Source organism: Pleurodeles waltl, chromosome 1_2, assembly GCF_031143425.1.
Source record: "Pleurodeles waltl isolate 20211129_DDA chromosome 1_2, aPleWal1.hap1.20221129, whole genome shotgun sequence".
Classification (NCBI taxonomy): Eukaryota; Metazoa; Chordata; class Amphibia; order Caudata; family Salamandridae; genus Pleurodeles; species Pleurodeles waltl.
The window spans coordinates 625,083,889-625,097,099 of NC_090437.1; positions in this window are offsets into that span (position 1 = coordinate 625,083,889).

Below are 13,211 nucleotides of genomic sequence, written 5' to 3' on the forward strand. Positions count from 1 at the left end.
CCAGTAGATAGTTCTAGTTATGACCTAGTTTCCGTAGGAAAAGTGTTTTTTGACTTGGCTATATCTTTGGCACCGTTTGACAAATCTTCATGACATTTTACCAAACAAAGTATCAAGTTGGGTCTGGTTATATATGGAAAGTTTCGAGTGATCCGTGAAGCAGGTCAACAAAAGTCTGTTTCCCATGTTAATTCCCACAGGAATTTTGAACAGGACTATGACCCGAATCGCTGGACGGAATTACGCAAATTTGGCAGAAAGGTAGCTCTTGGTCCAGAAAGTGCAATTTTTGTTATTTGGCGTAAATTCGTTCAGTATTTTTGGAGCTATTAAAGGAAAACACATTTTTATATGTAGGTGCGTGAATACTTCGCGATTTCTCCTGGGAATCCCCACCTCTCCAGGGCTTACATTAGGAAAAAGGGGTGGCCATGCGGACCCCCCTCCTGGGGCTTAAATATACCCTGGGGACTACCATCTCCCCGGGGCTAACTAAATAATTATACCGGGGCTGCACGGACCAACACCTACTTGGGGCAAATAATTAAGATAGGAGTGGGGGTTTGCCTGGCCCCCCTCCTGGGCCACATATGACCAAGAGAACACCACCTCCCCAGGTTTGGCCCGTAGTCAAGAAAGGAGGGGGACTGCCATTGATGGCCCTGGGGACCGCCACTCCCCAAGGCTGCCTTCTGCTGTTTCCCGAAGTGCCCACCCTCAGGAGACAGCTGTTTACTTTCGCTTGACGGGAGCTGACAGCTCCCGCCAAGCAAGGGCAAACAGTAACTCTGCTTCCAGGAAGCGGGAGCTGTCAAACTGCTCGCACTTGCCGGAAGAAGAGTTTTCCTTTGTTTCCCTGCCCACTGCCATGCCTCGCCACAAGGGTTTGGGTGTTTTATAAGGGGTAAGACGCAGAGCCTGGGGCCTGCGTGGCTCGGAGTTTGGTGCTTATAGGAGATTGGCCAAACCCTGCTCGCGCCCTGTCCCTGCACTCACGCCCTCACCATGCACTACTAATTACCCCACATATTACATTACTCAAGATCTTTGATAACATCATTCATAATATCAATGTAACATTTGCAGTAAAATTATTGAAAACTGTGCAAAGCGGGGCACACTAGAGTTATAGTTACCTTAGAGTACAAGTAATAGTTACTTTAAATAACCCTAACTTCAAATGCTGAATTTCTGTGGTTTTGTGTGAGAAACGTCAGAACGTAACTATAACGTCCCTGTAACCTTTGGGTTTTTTAAGTGAATTTCTCTTTTTTTTATTCTGTTTCCTAACTGAAATCCATGTAACCTCTGTTTTTTCCATTGAATTTCTATGTTTTTTTAACATAAAGTAATTGAAACCCCCCCTATAAACACCAAATCCTGTGCCACGTATGTCCTTCAGCCCTGCGTCGTGGAGGTTGGCCGAAGGGCCTGGGTTGGGGGCCAGGCCCTATGTGCGACCACCTAAAAGCACCAAACCTCAGCAATTCTGTTGTTAAGTGTGTGTGTGTGTGTGTGTGTGTGTATATACACACACACATACTTGGTTGGCTCAAGTGACTCGCGCACTAAGGTAACTATAACTCGCACTGCTAATTACCCCACATATTACATCACTCATGAGATCTTTGATAAAATCATTCATAATAGCAATGTAACATTTGCAGTAAAATTATTGAAGAGAAAACTGTGCATGGTGGTGGCACAAGTTACAGTTACCTTAGGGTGCGAGTTATAACTACTTAAAATAACTAACTATAACTGCTGAATTTCTATGGTTTTTTGAGTAAAATATGAACTTAACTATAATGTCCCTGTAACCTTTGTTTTTTCAAGTGAAAATATATACGTATATATAAACCAGATTTAATTTTTTTTTTTGTGTGTCCTCATTCACCCTAGGCCTTATGTAAACCTCCTTTTCTTTTCAACCAAAACGAAAGAAGTTTTCCTCGGCCAGGGGTTGCCTATTCCTCTCAAACAATCCTCAGACTGTCCCAGTTCTATGAGGATTTCAGAGCAAGGTGTAAAATCATTGGACAGATATCAATACTTTTCCATTCCAGCATTACTTACACAAAACATCTATACATCAATATCCTGATTTCCAGTTCATTAATGACACCCAAAAATTCCCCCGCATCCTATCCTTTCCCCCCATCCTTTGATCCAATTCTGCTGTACAGAAAACATCCCTAAGCCATTCTGAGTGGCTTGGAGGGGTCTTTAAAGTCCATTTTCTGCATATTTCTCGCCTCCCCAACAATATTGCATAAAATACAAACTTCTTATCTGCAGTAGTATCCCGACCAGGCCGCCCCTGCTGATCTTGAAATTGCCCAAAAATTATTAACTGGAGAGAAGGTTCAATTCCCCGATTTAATATACTTGAGATTGTTTCACATACTCCTTCCCCAAAATGTTGAATATCAGGACATTCCCAAAACATGTGGATATCCGTTGCTTGAGTTAAAACACACTTTAGACATCTCATCTCCTGCCCTCCTTTCATTTTAGATAGCTTCTCAGGGGAAATATAAACTCTATGTATCGTAAAATAATGTTTTTTCCTAAGAGGGGCTGGTTTCACAATACAAAAAAGCATTTTTAATGACTCTTCCCACCACCTTTTAACTACCTCTTCTGGAAAAATTTCCTCCCACAAATCGCTGGGTAGTACGAACTTGCCATCCACCCCTTCCAGGATCCCCCAATACCAAGCAGACACTCCATGGGAACCTCCTAGTGGGCTCGGGGTGATCTTACTCAATGGGTTGAACATGCCAACACCTTCCTTAATCCCCTGAGCCCATTTTTTTATTTGTAAAAATTTCCACCTAGACAGAGAACCACCCATCTTCGACTGCAATTCCTCCCAAGAGAGAAAAATTCCTTCCGAAAACAAGTCTCCCCAATGATCTAATCCTGCTTGTCTTATCGGTAACGCCAAAACATCTCGAAAACATTCTGGGGTTCCCAGGGAGTCCCAGATAGGTGCTTCAAAGTTGTAATAGGTGAGATTTGCAGATTGCCTGATATGATACCAACTTTCTGCCAGCCCTCGCATAATTTTCAACCTTATCTTTCTGAAAAATTTAGGGTCCCCAAATTTAAACATAAAGTTAGTTGAAGCACCTTTGATACTAGAAGCCATTATCTTAAGCATTAAACCCGTTGTTGTGGAGTCTGAGGCAAGAGACAAGAGTCTAAAGTTTTTCAGAAGAAAGGCCCATGCATAATATTGCAGCTCTGGAAGTGCCAAACCGCCCTGAACCTTACGCCGACGTAACTTCTTCTGAGAAATTCTAACACCTTTAGATCTCCAGATAAAATCGCTTATAAGGCGCTGCATTTTTTCTCTATATATTTTCTGCATAGGGAGTGGGGAAGTAGAGAACAAAAAGTTCCACTTCGGAAGGATAGCCATTTTTACCAGATTTACTCTGCCAATTATCGTTAAGGGAAGATGGATCCAACCTTGTAGTAAACTCTTACATTCCGACAACAATTTTAACTGGTTCCTCTCCGCTAGCTGATTGATATTTTGAGGTATCAAAATTCCCAAATATCTAATTTCCTTTTTACAATAAACAGATTTATACTCCATATTCCAAGTCGTGATCTCTATTTTTTCCACATTCACTTGGTAGCTAGACACCTTACCAAACTCCTCGGCCAGTTTAAGAATCTCGGGAAATGCAGTTACTAAATTATCTGTATATAGCAAAAGATCATCAGCATACAGAGCAAGTTTCCTCTCCCAGCCCTGACAACTAAAAGGAGAGATCATCATATTCCGCTGAATTTTCCTCGCAAATGGTTCCATGTATAAGTTGAATAATAAAGGGGGTTAGCGGACAACCCTCTCTAGTGCCCCTAGCTATAGCTATCGGCCCAGTAAGGTTCCCAACACTGGAGAGAATCTTCTTTGGCGTTTTGGAGATGCTCCGAGGGGACATGGCAGGCTGCGTAGCGGGCGCAGCTCGCTAGACGCACCTCCCGCCGTTCCTGGGGGCGTGGCACGCGTATGCATCGTGATCGGCTGAATTTGCCTCTCGAACGCATGAATTTCGGAGACCCGGCTGTTCCAGGCTCCAGGTGAGGCATCCGGCGGGAGGCTCCGGCACTGGGGGCGTGCCGCGCTGGAGCTCTGCCGGGTGCAAAGAGGCTCAGCGAGGATCCCCCTCCGGGGGAATCCGGGCAGAGTCAGCACCCGCAAGGCTCCTGGGAAGGTGTCCCGGGAGCCTGACAGCGCGACAACGCGCCTCTCTCCATCTTCCCTGAACACAGGAAAAACAAGTAAGGTGGTGGGTGTTGCGGGGGCCAGGGGCACTGCCAGAGTCAGCACCGGCAAGGCTCCTGGGAAGGTGTCCCGGGACCCGGACAGTGCGATAACGCGCCTTTCTCCATTTTTGCTGAACACAGAAAAAATAAGTAAGGTGGTGGGTGTTGTGGGGGCCAGGGGCACTACCAGAGAAGAAGATAAGAGTTCTCCCTCACCTCTGCCCTCCGTTAATACCCTGCAGGTGGGGGGGCTGGGACTAGGGGAGGAAAAAAGAGATAACTGGCAGACAGGGTAAGACTAAAGGCAAAACGTCGGACCTAGCGAACTGTTTACTCAAAATAAAGAAAGAAGGAAGTGAGGGGAGACCAAAAAAAAATAAGCACAGATTTGCACCTTCATTAAGAGCCTATTTTAAGGCTAGGCCGGAAGACATTGTGCTGGTACCAGGACAAGGAAAAATGGATATCTACATGACTAAATACACCAGAAATAGTGCAGACTCCGGTGAGGGGAGTGTAAGTAACCCTCCCCCTTTAACTAACCATTTGGCTCATCAGGAGAATATACAAGCCGGTTTTGAGGCTTTTTTGAGTCAAGGTGGTAATTTACAGGAGGAAGGAGTTGCAGCAGAAGTAGTCACCAGCCCTCCCCTTCCATATAGGCCCTGGCCCCCGACCAAAGACATAGCCTTTCCATGGAAGAGATGATTCTCGCCATTTCAGAGGACATAAAAAAAGGCTTTGCAAGCTCGGAGAGCAATCAAGGGGAAATCAGAGAGGCCTGTGAGGTACTGGAAAGAAAGTTTGATAATTTAATGGAGAGGATCCAGTCATTGGAGGAGACGGTAGGAAGGATGAAGGAGGAGTTAAAACATCAGAAGGATGAGATTCGAGACTTAAACGAAAAAAAACAAGGATTACAAGTAAAAATTGAGCAATTGGAGAATTATTCGCGTAGAAATAACATAAAGCTGTTAAAGGTTCCAGAAGGAGCAAACCTGAAGTCATATGTGGTTTCTCTTATCAAATCTGTGTGTGAATTGGAAGAGAGTAGAGAAGAGATTGAAAAGGATATTAAGAGAGTCCACCGCAACCCTTTCATGAGGCGGCCAAACTGCACCAGACCAAGGAAAATCTTGGTTAATTTCCTAACTTATCATTTCAAGGAAATAAAATTGAGTAGTGCATTGAAACAGAAATCATTAAGAGTTGAAAATGTGACATTCGAGATTAGATCCGATTTATCTAAGATTACAATGGATAGGCAGTGGGAATTGGGGAAAAGGTTGGATGAATTAAAAAAGTTAGGAATTACGGCACAGTTGAAGTTTCCGGCATTTTTGCCGGTAATGTATAACAACAAAAGGTATAATATAAGGGAAACAGTCAGGGCGGATGAGTTGTTAGAACTTATAAAAAAAAGAACAGACCGATCATGCAAAATAAGTTTTCTTGAAATCTTAAAAAGCTCCCAGGTAGGCGGGGTACTCTAAAACAAGGCCCATGGTGGCCGATATAGTGGGGGGGGTCCCCCATGGGAGGGTGTTGGGAGGGGAAGATATTAGGTGGGGGGGGGGTTTCTTTGGGTTTTTTGATTTTGAGTTTTGCATGGAAATAATTCCTCATTCACCGAGGCAGAGGGAAGGCGGGTTTGGAATGGTCAGACTGGATAAAGGTCAGGGGGAGGGGAAGTCCACGATTAAATTACTTTCCTGGAATATTAACGGTTTAAGGATTAAATCAAGACAGAATAAAATCGTACAATACTTAAAAGATTCTCCGGCACAAATTTTTATTTTACAGGAAACACATTTGGCTGTAGATGAGTGTAAGGAGCTATTTAAGGCCCAAAAATGGGTGCAAATGTGTTTTTGCACCACCAACAATTTTCACACAAGGGGAGTAGTTATTTTGGTTAAACAGGGACTACAAGCTAGAGCGGAAATTTTAGAAATAAGGGCGGATCAAGCTAGTCGCTGGGTCATAGTAAGAATTCAGATTGGTGAGGTAACTCTGGTACTGGTTGGATTCTATGGCCCGAATTGTGATGATATTGAACCTCTTAAAAGGGTTTTTTCTCAGCTAATCGAATCCTCAGATTCGGTTATTATGACGGGGGATTTTAACGTGGTGCTGGATAATAGATTGGATAGAACGGATACTTGCAGATCCTTAGGCACGCCAAAATCACAACATTATTTAAGGAGAATGATGAAGGATTACGGCTTGTGTGATATTTGGCGGAAGAGGGAAGGGGGGGCTAGAGTCTTCTCCTTTTTTAACAAGAAACATAGCCATGCTTCACGGATTGATTATTTTTTAGTGGATGATAGGTTGTTGGAAAATGTTGATAGGATTGAATATTTACCCCCGCATTTATCAGATCATGCAGCGGTAATGTTGCATCTGATGCTCTCACAGAGAAGAATGTTTAAGAAGTGGACATTGGAGCGCGCACTATTGTTGGATGAGGATGTTTTGGTGCAACTACGCAGAGAGACGTAAGGTTTTTTCAAGGTCAATATAGGCTCAGCATCATTCTCAACGGTTTGGGACTCCTTTAAGGCTGTAATACGAGGGGAAATCAAGAGTATCTCATGTCATAAAGCGTAAAGTATCTAGAGATGAAATAAACATGTTAGAGCAGGAAATGTTAATAAAAAGCGAGAAGCTGGTTGGTAAAGGGGAAGGGGCCCAGGAGGAAGCAGGAAAAGCGGAACTGGCTGAGCTAAGAATACAAATAGCAAATATTTTACAGGCGCGAATGGTTAAGAGATGGGAGGTTAGCAAACTAAAACATTTTGAATATGGGGAGAGCTCAGGGAAATTGCTCACCTCGAAAGCTAAAACAGATCAAGTTAGGGGCCATATTAAGGAAATAGCGGCTGAAGATACTGGTGTTAAATTGTTCCGTAAGGAAGATATTGAACGGGGGTTTCAAGACTTTTTCACATCTTTGTATACGGAGCATGTAGAGGTACGAGAAGAAATGGTGGAGGATTAGCTAGCCCAGGATGTGTTACCAGAAATCTCGCAGCAGAATCAGGAATTTCTTAATGGCCATATTACGGTTGATGAAGTGCGGGCGGCCTTAGCTGGGGGTAAGGAAGGGAAAGCCCCGGGCCCTGATGGCATTTCGGTGGAGCTGTATAAAGCATTAGGTGATGTAATTACCCCGATTTTGGTCAAGTTATTTGGCAAGGTTTTTTTCAATGAGATAAGTGTGCCTGCTTCGTGGAATGATGCAGTCATTACACTGATTCTGAAACCCGGGAAAAATCCAACTTTTTGCTCTTCTTATAGACCTATCTCATTACTGAACAGTGATTATAAGCTGTTTACTGAAATAGTGGCGGATAGATTAAATAAGGTAGCACATAGTTTAATTCACCCAGACCAGAAGGGCTTTTCGAAGGGGAGGTATCTGCATGAGTTGACATACAAATTAATCGGGGCTATAGATATGGCAGTATCGTTTGATTCCCCTTTGGGGGTTATTACGGTCGATGCTGCAAAAGCCTTTGACCAGGTAAACTGGGTTTACTTGAAACTCTTGCTAAAAAAAGCTAAACTGGGAAACAACCTCTGTGGGGTAGTGAATCAGATATATAGGGCTCCTATAGCTAGAATATTAGTAAACAGATTTTACATTATTATTGCAGAGTAAAAGCATCCCTTGTAACACCCTGCTTTGTAATGTCTGTAGAGTAGAGGCATGTGGGCTAAACACCTATTGTGTAAAGTCTGACATTCTGGATCTTGGCCTGGCTTCAGAAGCATAATGATTATGGCTTCCAGCATCATTGGAGGTAGTCTACCTAACAACAGATGCACAATAGACATCCAGCAGTATGAGGGCCAGGACATCAGAGAACTCTGTAAAATTCCCCCAGCAGGCCATCACCACTAAAGGTTTTACTGTTAGCAAGGCTGGCTATTACACTTTTGACATATTCAATCGTTAGAGGAGAGTTGAGGATTTCCTGCATCTGTTCCTCAGTCCAAGGGAGAGAAACATTATTTACATAACCTTCTACTTCACATAAGGAGTGGCTCGAGCGGGAAACATAAATTGCTAATTTTATTGCTAAAGATGTGTAAAATATCAGGTGGTGGTGGTGTAATTGAGCCACCATCTGTGAAAACGCTCCATACCCGAGTAGTATCATTAAAGGCTTTCAATTCCTATGCAAATTTTTTGCCTGGATGATCGCCTATCCCCAATGCTCTGGCATGGGCATTGTTACCTAAATACACATTGGCTCTGATGCCTTCCGGAATTTTTATGGAGTGGATTATAATTTGTATAGTACAACTTTATCCTTACTTAATTCATAGTAATTCTCGAGGCATTTAAACTCCCTATCCCATAATCCCAACTGCATAGGCAGTGGTGCCAACCCCTTTGTGGATGTGCATGCCCTGAGTGAATGCTTTGAATACTTCTGACAGGGTCGACAGATCAGAGGCTGTGGCCTCAATAAGTGGAAAGTATTCCAGTATACCCGATCTAACCATATGCAGTAAGTCTCACATTTTCTTGAGTTAGAGTTATTGGCACTGTAAATTCATATCTGAACTTTCCTTGCACATAAATTGGTCATCCCTGCCTCATCTTTTCTTGCTATATAATTTCAGTGGGTCCTGAGTATAACTAAAACACTTCCATTTACCTTCTTCCTCTATCTGCAGCAAAAAATGAAAATGTTTCTTACCCATTTCTACCAGGTGAATTTGCACTTTTCTGCATAGGGGTTAGCATCCCCGAGGAATATGTTGAGTATGAAGAAAAATAACCGCGCTGGCCTCATGTGGAAGCAAATGCAGATTGTGTTAATGGTAATATGCGCGTCACTTGAAGTACAGCCATATTAATTTTATGATGATCAAGATAAGTAAGTACTTGTCAGGCCTTGCAAGGGAGGTTATCCCCAGGTATGTTCCACTAATTCTTATTTGTGTGGTGCCCATGCAGAATTGTATTCCATGCACCTGTGTAACCTAGAAGAATCCAGAAAAGGTGTGCGGGTGCATGCGTCATTCCCTATGTCATGCCAGTGTCAACTAAGTCTATGTTAAACAATTTAGAAAACCCTGCACCAGCTCCGAAAGCACACCTTATCCAAGCCAAGTCCAGTCCTTAGCGATCATCTTCTACAACTAAAGAAAAATAAATAACCATCACAGCGACCCACATCGTCGCTTGAGATATACTCCTCGCATGCGGGTGCCTAAGTACGAACATCTGGCCCAGGGCATTTGGTATTACCCATGACTGTAATATAGATAGACTTGCTAATCCATCCATTCAACATACAACTATAGCACTGAATAAAACATCAAAAAGTCTCTCACGAGAAGGTGAGAAACCTCTATCCAAGTTAAAAAAAATATATATATATGTATTTATAGCTTTCAACTTTAAAACTTCAAGTGAAGGGTGCAACAAGTAACTCTCCAAACACAACATACATATCAGTTTTAGGTACATTGGTTACATTACATATGGTACAGCGTCGCATTCAGGGTGTTCAGATAAAATACAACAGGGGTACAAACTATAGCAAGACATACCCTCGACCTCAATTCCACAAGCCACGATGTTTCCCCATTGGTCGACAAACACGGTTTGTGTCCACAGCACTCCAGCCACCCTCCAGGCAACCGCCCTATGAATCAGTAATAACAGGAGAAGCCGCTGACACTGGCAATCTCAGACCTTCTCACTCTGCCTCCCCAGTGTCCTTACCAATCAGATAAGTCTGGTACTGGCACCAGTAGTTCCCTGGACGGATTTGCAGAGGGGTCAGCTCACTGTATGTATCGGTCTGGGTGTTGCAATAAATCATGCCAGTGTGGCATTCTCTTAATGTAAACAAACACAAATGATGGACGGAATGCGGAACCAATCAAACACTCACCCCCAGTCATAGATCTGGATTTAATCCATCAATTCTTTTGCTCACCATGCCACCCCAGTTTGGTCCCAGCCGTATGCAAATCAGTCTTGACTGTGTTCACCATGGGAACAGTCCAGCCCAAACTGCCAGGCCAGGTCCTCCCTGGACCAGAAACAAGCATCTTGGGACCGGTTTCAGGGCATCACCTTTCATCAGCCAGGCTAGCTTTAATCCCATGGCACAGTGAGCCCAGGACCCACGTCTTGGCATTCCCGGCGCACTTATGGCGACAAAAGCAAACAAACATAAATGATGGACGGAATGCGGAACCAATCAAACATTCACCCCTAGATACAGATCTGGGTTTAATCCATCAGTTAATTTGTTCACCATGCCACCCCAGTTAGGACCCAGCCACTGGCAGTTCGGGCTGGGCTGCTCCTATTGGGAGCAGGGTTAAGACTGATTTGTATATAGCTGGGTCCGAACTGGGGTGACGTGGCAAGCAAAATAACAATGGATTAAACCTAGATTTGTGACTGGGGGGGAGGGTTTGAAAAGTTTCAACACTCCATCCATCATTTTATTTTGTGATATTCTCTTAATGTAGACAGTGGACCCCTCTCCCATCTTATCGCCACCTGATGCTTAGCCAACAACAGACCTATGGCCACCAGCTTCCCAGCTCCCTTCCCCAAGTGTTTCTCATAACCCAATACTGCTAACAATGGTGTGGCCTTGAGCGCAATACCCACTAGTTGCTCCAACTCTGTAAATATCGCCAACCAGAACTAATTGACTCCCAGATAGGTCCATGCCATGTAGAGGAAGTTGGCCTCCTCTGCCCCACATCTCTGGCAATTGCTGAGGCACGAAGCCCATGTTTCTGAAACCTACCAGGGGTGTAATAAACTCTACTGAGATATTGAAAGTGGATCCGCCTGTGTCTCCCATTTGATATGGATTGTTTCGTTGAGCAGTAGTATGCCAATCGGGTGTCCGTTAGTACAGTTCCAAAGTCCCTCTGCCAATCAAGTCTGGCATTTAGTAACCCAGGCCTATGTGCCTCCTGTGCAAATGCATATAATCTAGTAACCAATTTCTCCTACGCTGTTTCTTGAATCAATCATAAGAGGGCTTGCAGTTCAGATGGCTCAAGGAGATCATCACCGACCATCTCATGGAAATTATTCTGGGCTCTATTATATTGATATTTCATGAGTGGGAATCTAAAAGATCTCTAAGTCAGGGATGCCTAATCCTACCATTTCATATGGCAATGTGAGTACGTTCCATGGGACCCTTGGCTGTTTCCCTCCCAGGCAACCCTAACTAGCAGGGATTTCAATGTCCTAAATGTGCCATGGGAGTAATATGGGGACATTTTGGAATAAAAATAGGAATCTCTTAAGGACCACCATTTTCATGTGGGCAATATGCCCCATCAGAAAGAGGGGGAGCCTGATCCATCTATCCACCACTTCCAGTAATTTTTCTATTGCTCTGCCATAATTATCAAATGGGACAAATGTTTGGTCAGTATGTATCTGAAACCCCAAGTAGCGGACAGAGTCTGTTGTCCAAGTGAGGGGAAAGTCCAATGGCACCGGGGTTATGGCTGGAGTGAGGAGAAATATAATAGATTTGTTCCAGTTAATCTTTAAGCCAGAGTAGCGGCCAAATTGCATCACCTTGTGGAGCAATGGCGAAGGTTACGATCTGGGTCACAAACATACAACAAAGTGTCGCCAACATAGGTGGATATCGTCAAAGTGTACCCTGGGAAGTGGTTACCTCTATGCCTGTGGTATTCCCATCCCTGCGGCCCCACCCCCCAGCCTTCCCATTCGCCCAGCCCTCCCTCATCCCAGCTGCCACTCCCTCCCTCCTCCCCATTTATGGCAGCCACATCACTGTAACAAGGAGCAACCCTTGACTCTGCTTCCAGCAGGCAGTTCGCTCCTCGCGTGGCTGCCCCGCGCCACCTCCACTTGGCCGGCTGTATCCTCCCCAGCCTCCATCCGTTCTCCTCTCTAAAACTCCCGCCTCTGCGTCCCCACAGCCACTCCTGCCTGCCCCCTCCTCCTCACCGTCCGTTTTCCTTTTCTTAGTAAAGCCCCGCCGCTGCGTCTCCGCAGCCCCTCCCGCCTCCCACCTCCTCCTCACCGTCCGTTTTCCTTTTTTTAGTAAAGCTCCGCCTCTGCTACTCCGCAGCCCCTCCCGCCGCCCCCCTCCATCCTCACCATCCGTTTTCCTTTTTGTTTTTCCCGCCGCTGCTAATCCCTGCGGCCCCAGCCTTCCCATTCACCCAGCCCTCCCTCTTCCCAGCTGCCACTCCCTCCCTTCTCCCCATTTATGGCAGCTGCTCAACGGATGCATGACAAAGGCAAGCCCATCTGCACCCGTCTGAGCCAAGACCGCGCCCAACGCTAGTCCCCCTGGCCCCCTCAGACAAATCTACTCCCCCCTCACCCTCCACTCACTCAACCCAGACCCTCGCCCCACCTGCACACTTCTAAGCCCCACACACACCCATGGCCCCTTCACTTGCTACACCTGTCATTTCTCCTGCTCCTCATCCCACACACCAACCATAGCGACCCCCCAACAACAAACACAACACCCCCACCGCAATACTCACCTGCTCTGCCCCCACCCCCACCAACCAGCCCCACCGCACTCCACCCCACAACCAGAACACACCCCGCAACAACACCCTCATGCACCACACCAACACCACCCAGCACAACCACCTCAACTGCCTGCTCCTCAACACCCGCTCCCTTCACAAACATGCCATAGAACTCTGGGACCTCATCACATTACACTCACCAGACATTGCCTTCCTCACGGAAACCTGGACCAACCCCTCCTCGGAACCCGACATAGCCATCACCACCCCCCAGGGATACAAACTCCAACGCAAAGACCGCCTCAACAGGCCAGGAGGTGGCATCGCCATCCTACACAGGGACACCATCAAAGTCACCACCAGCTCCCAAGACACTATTGGCAACACAGAACACA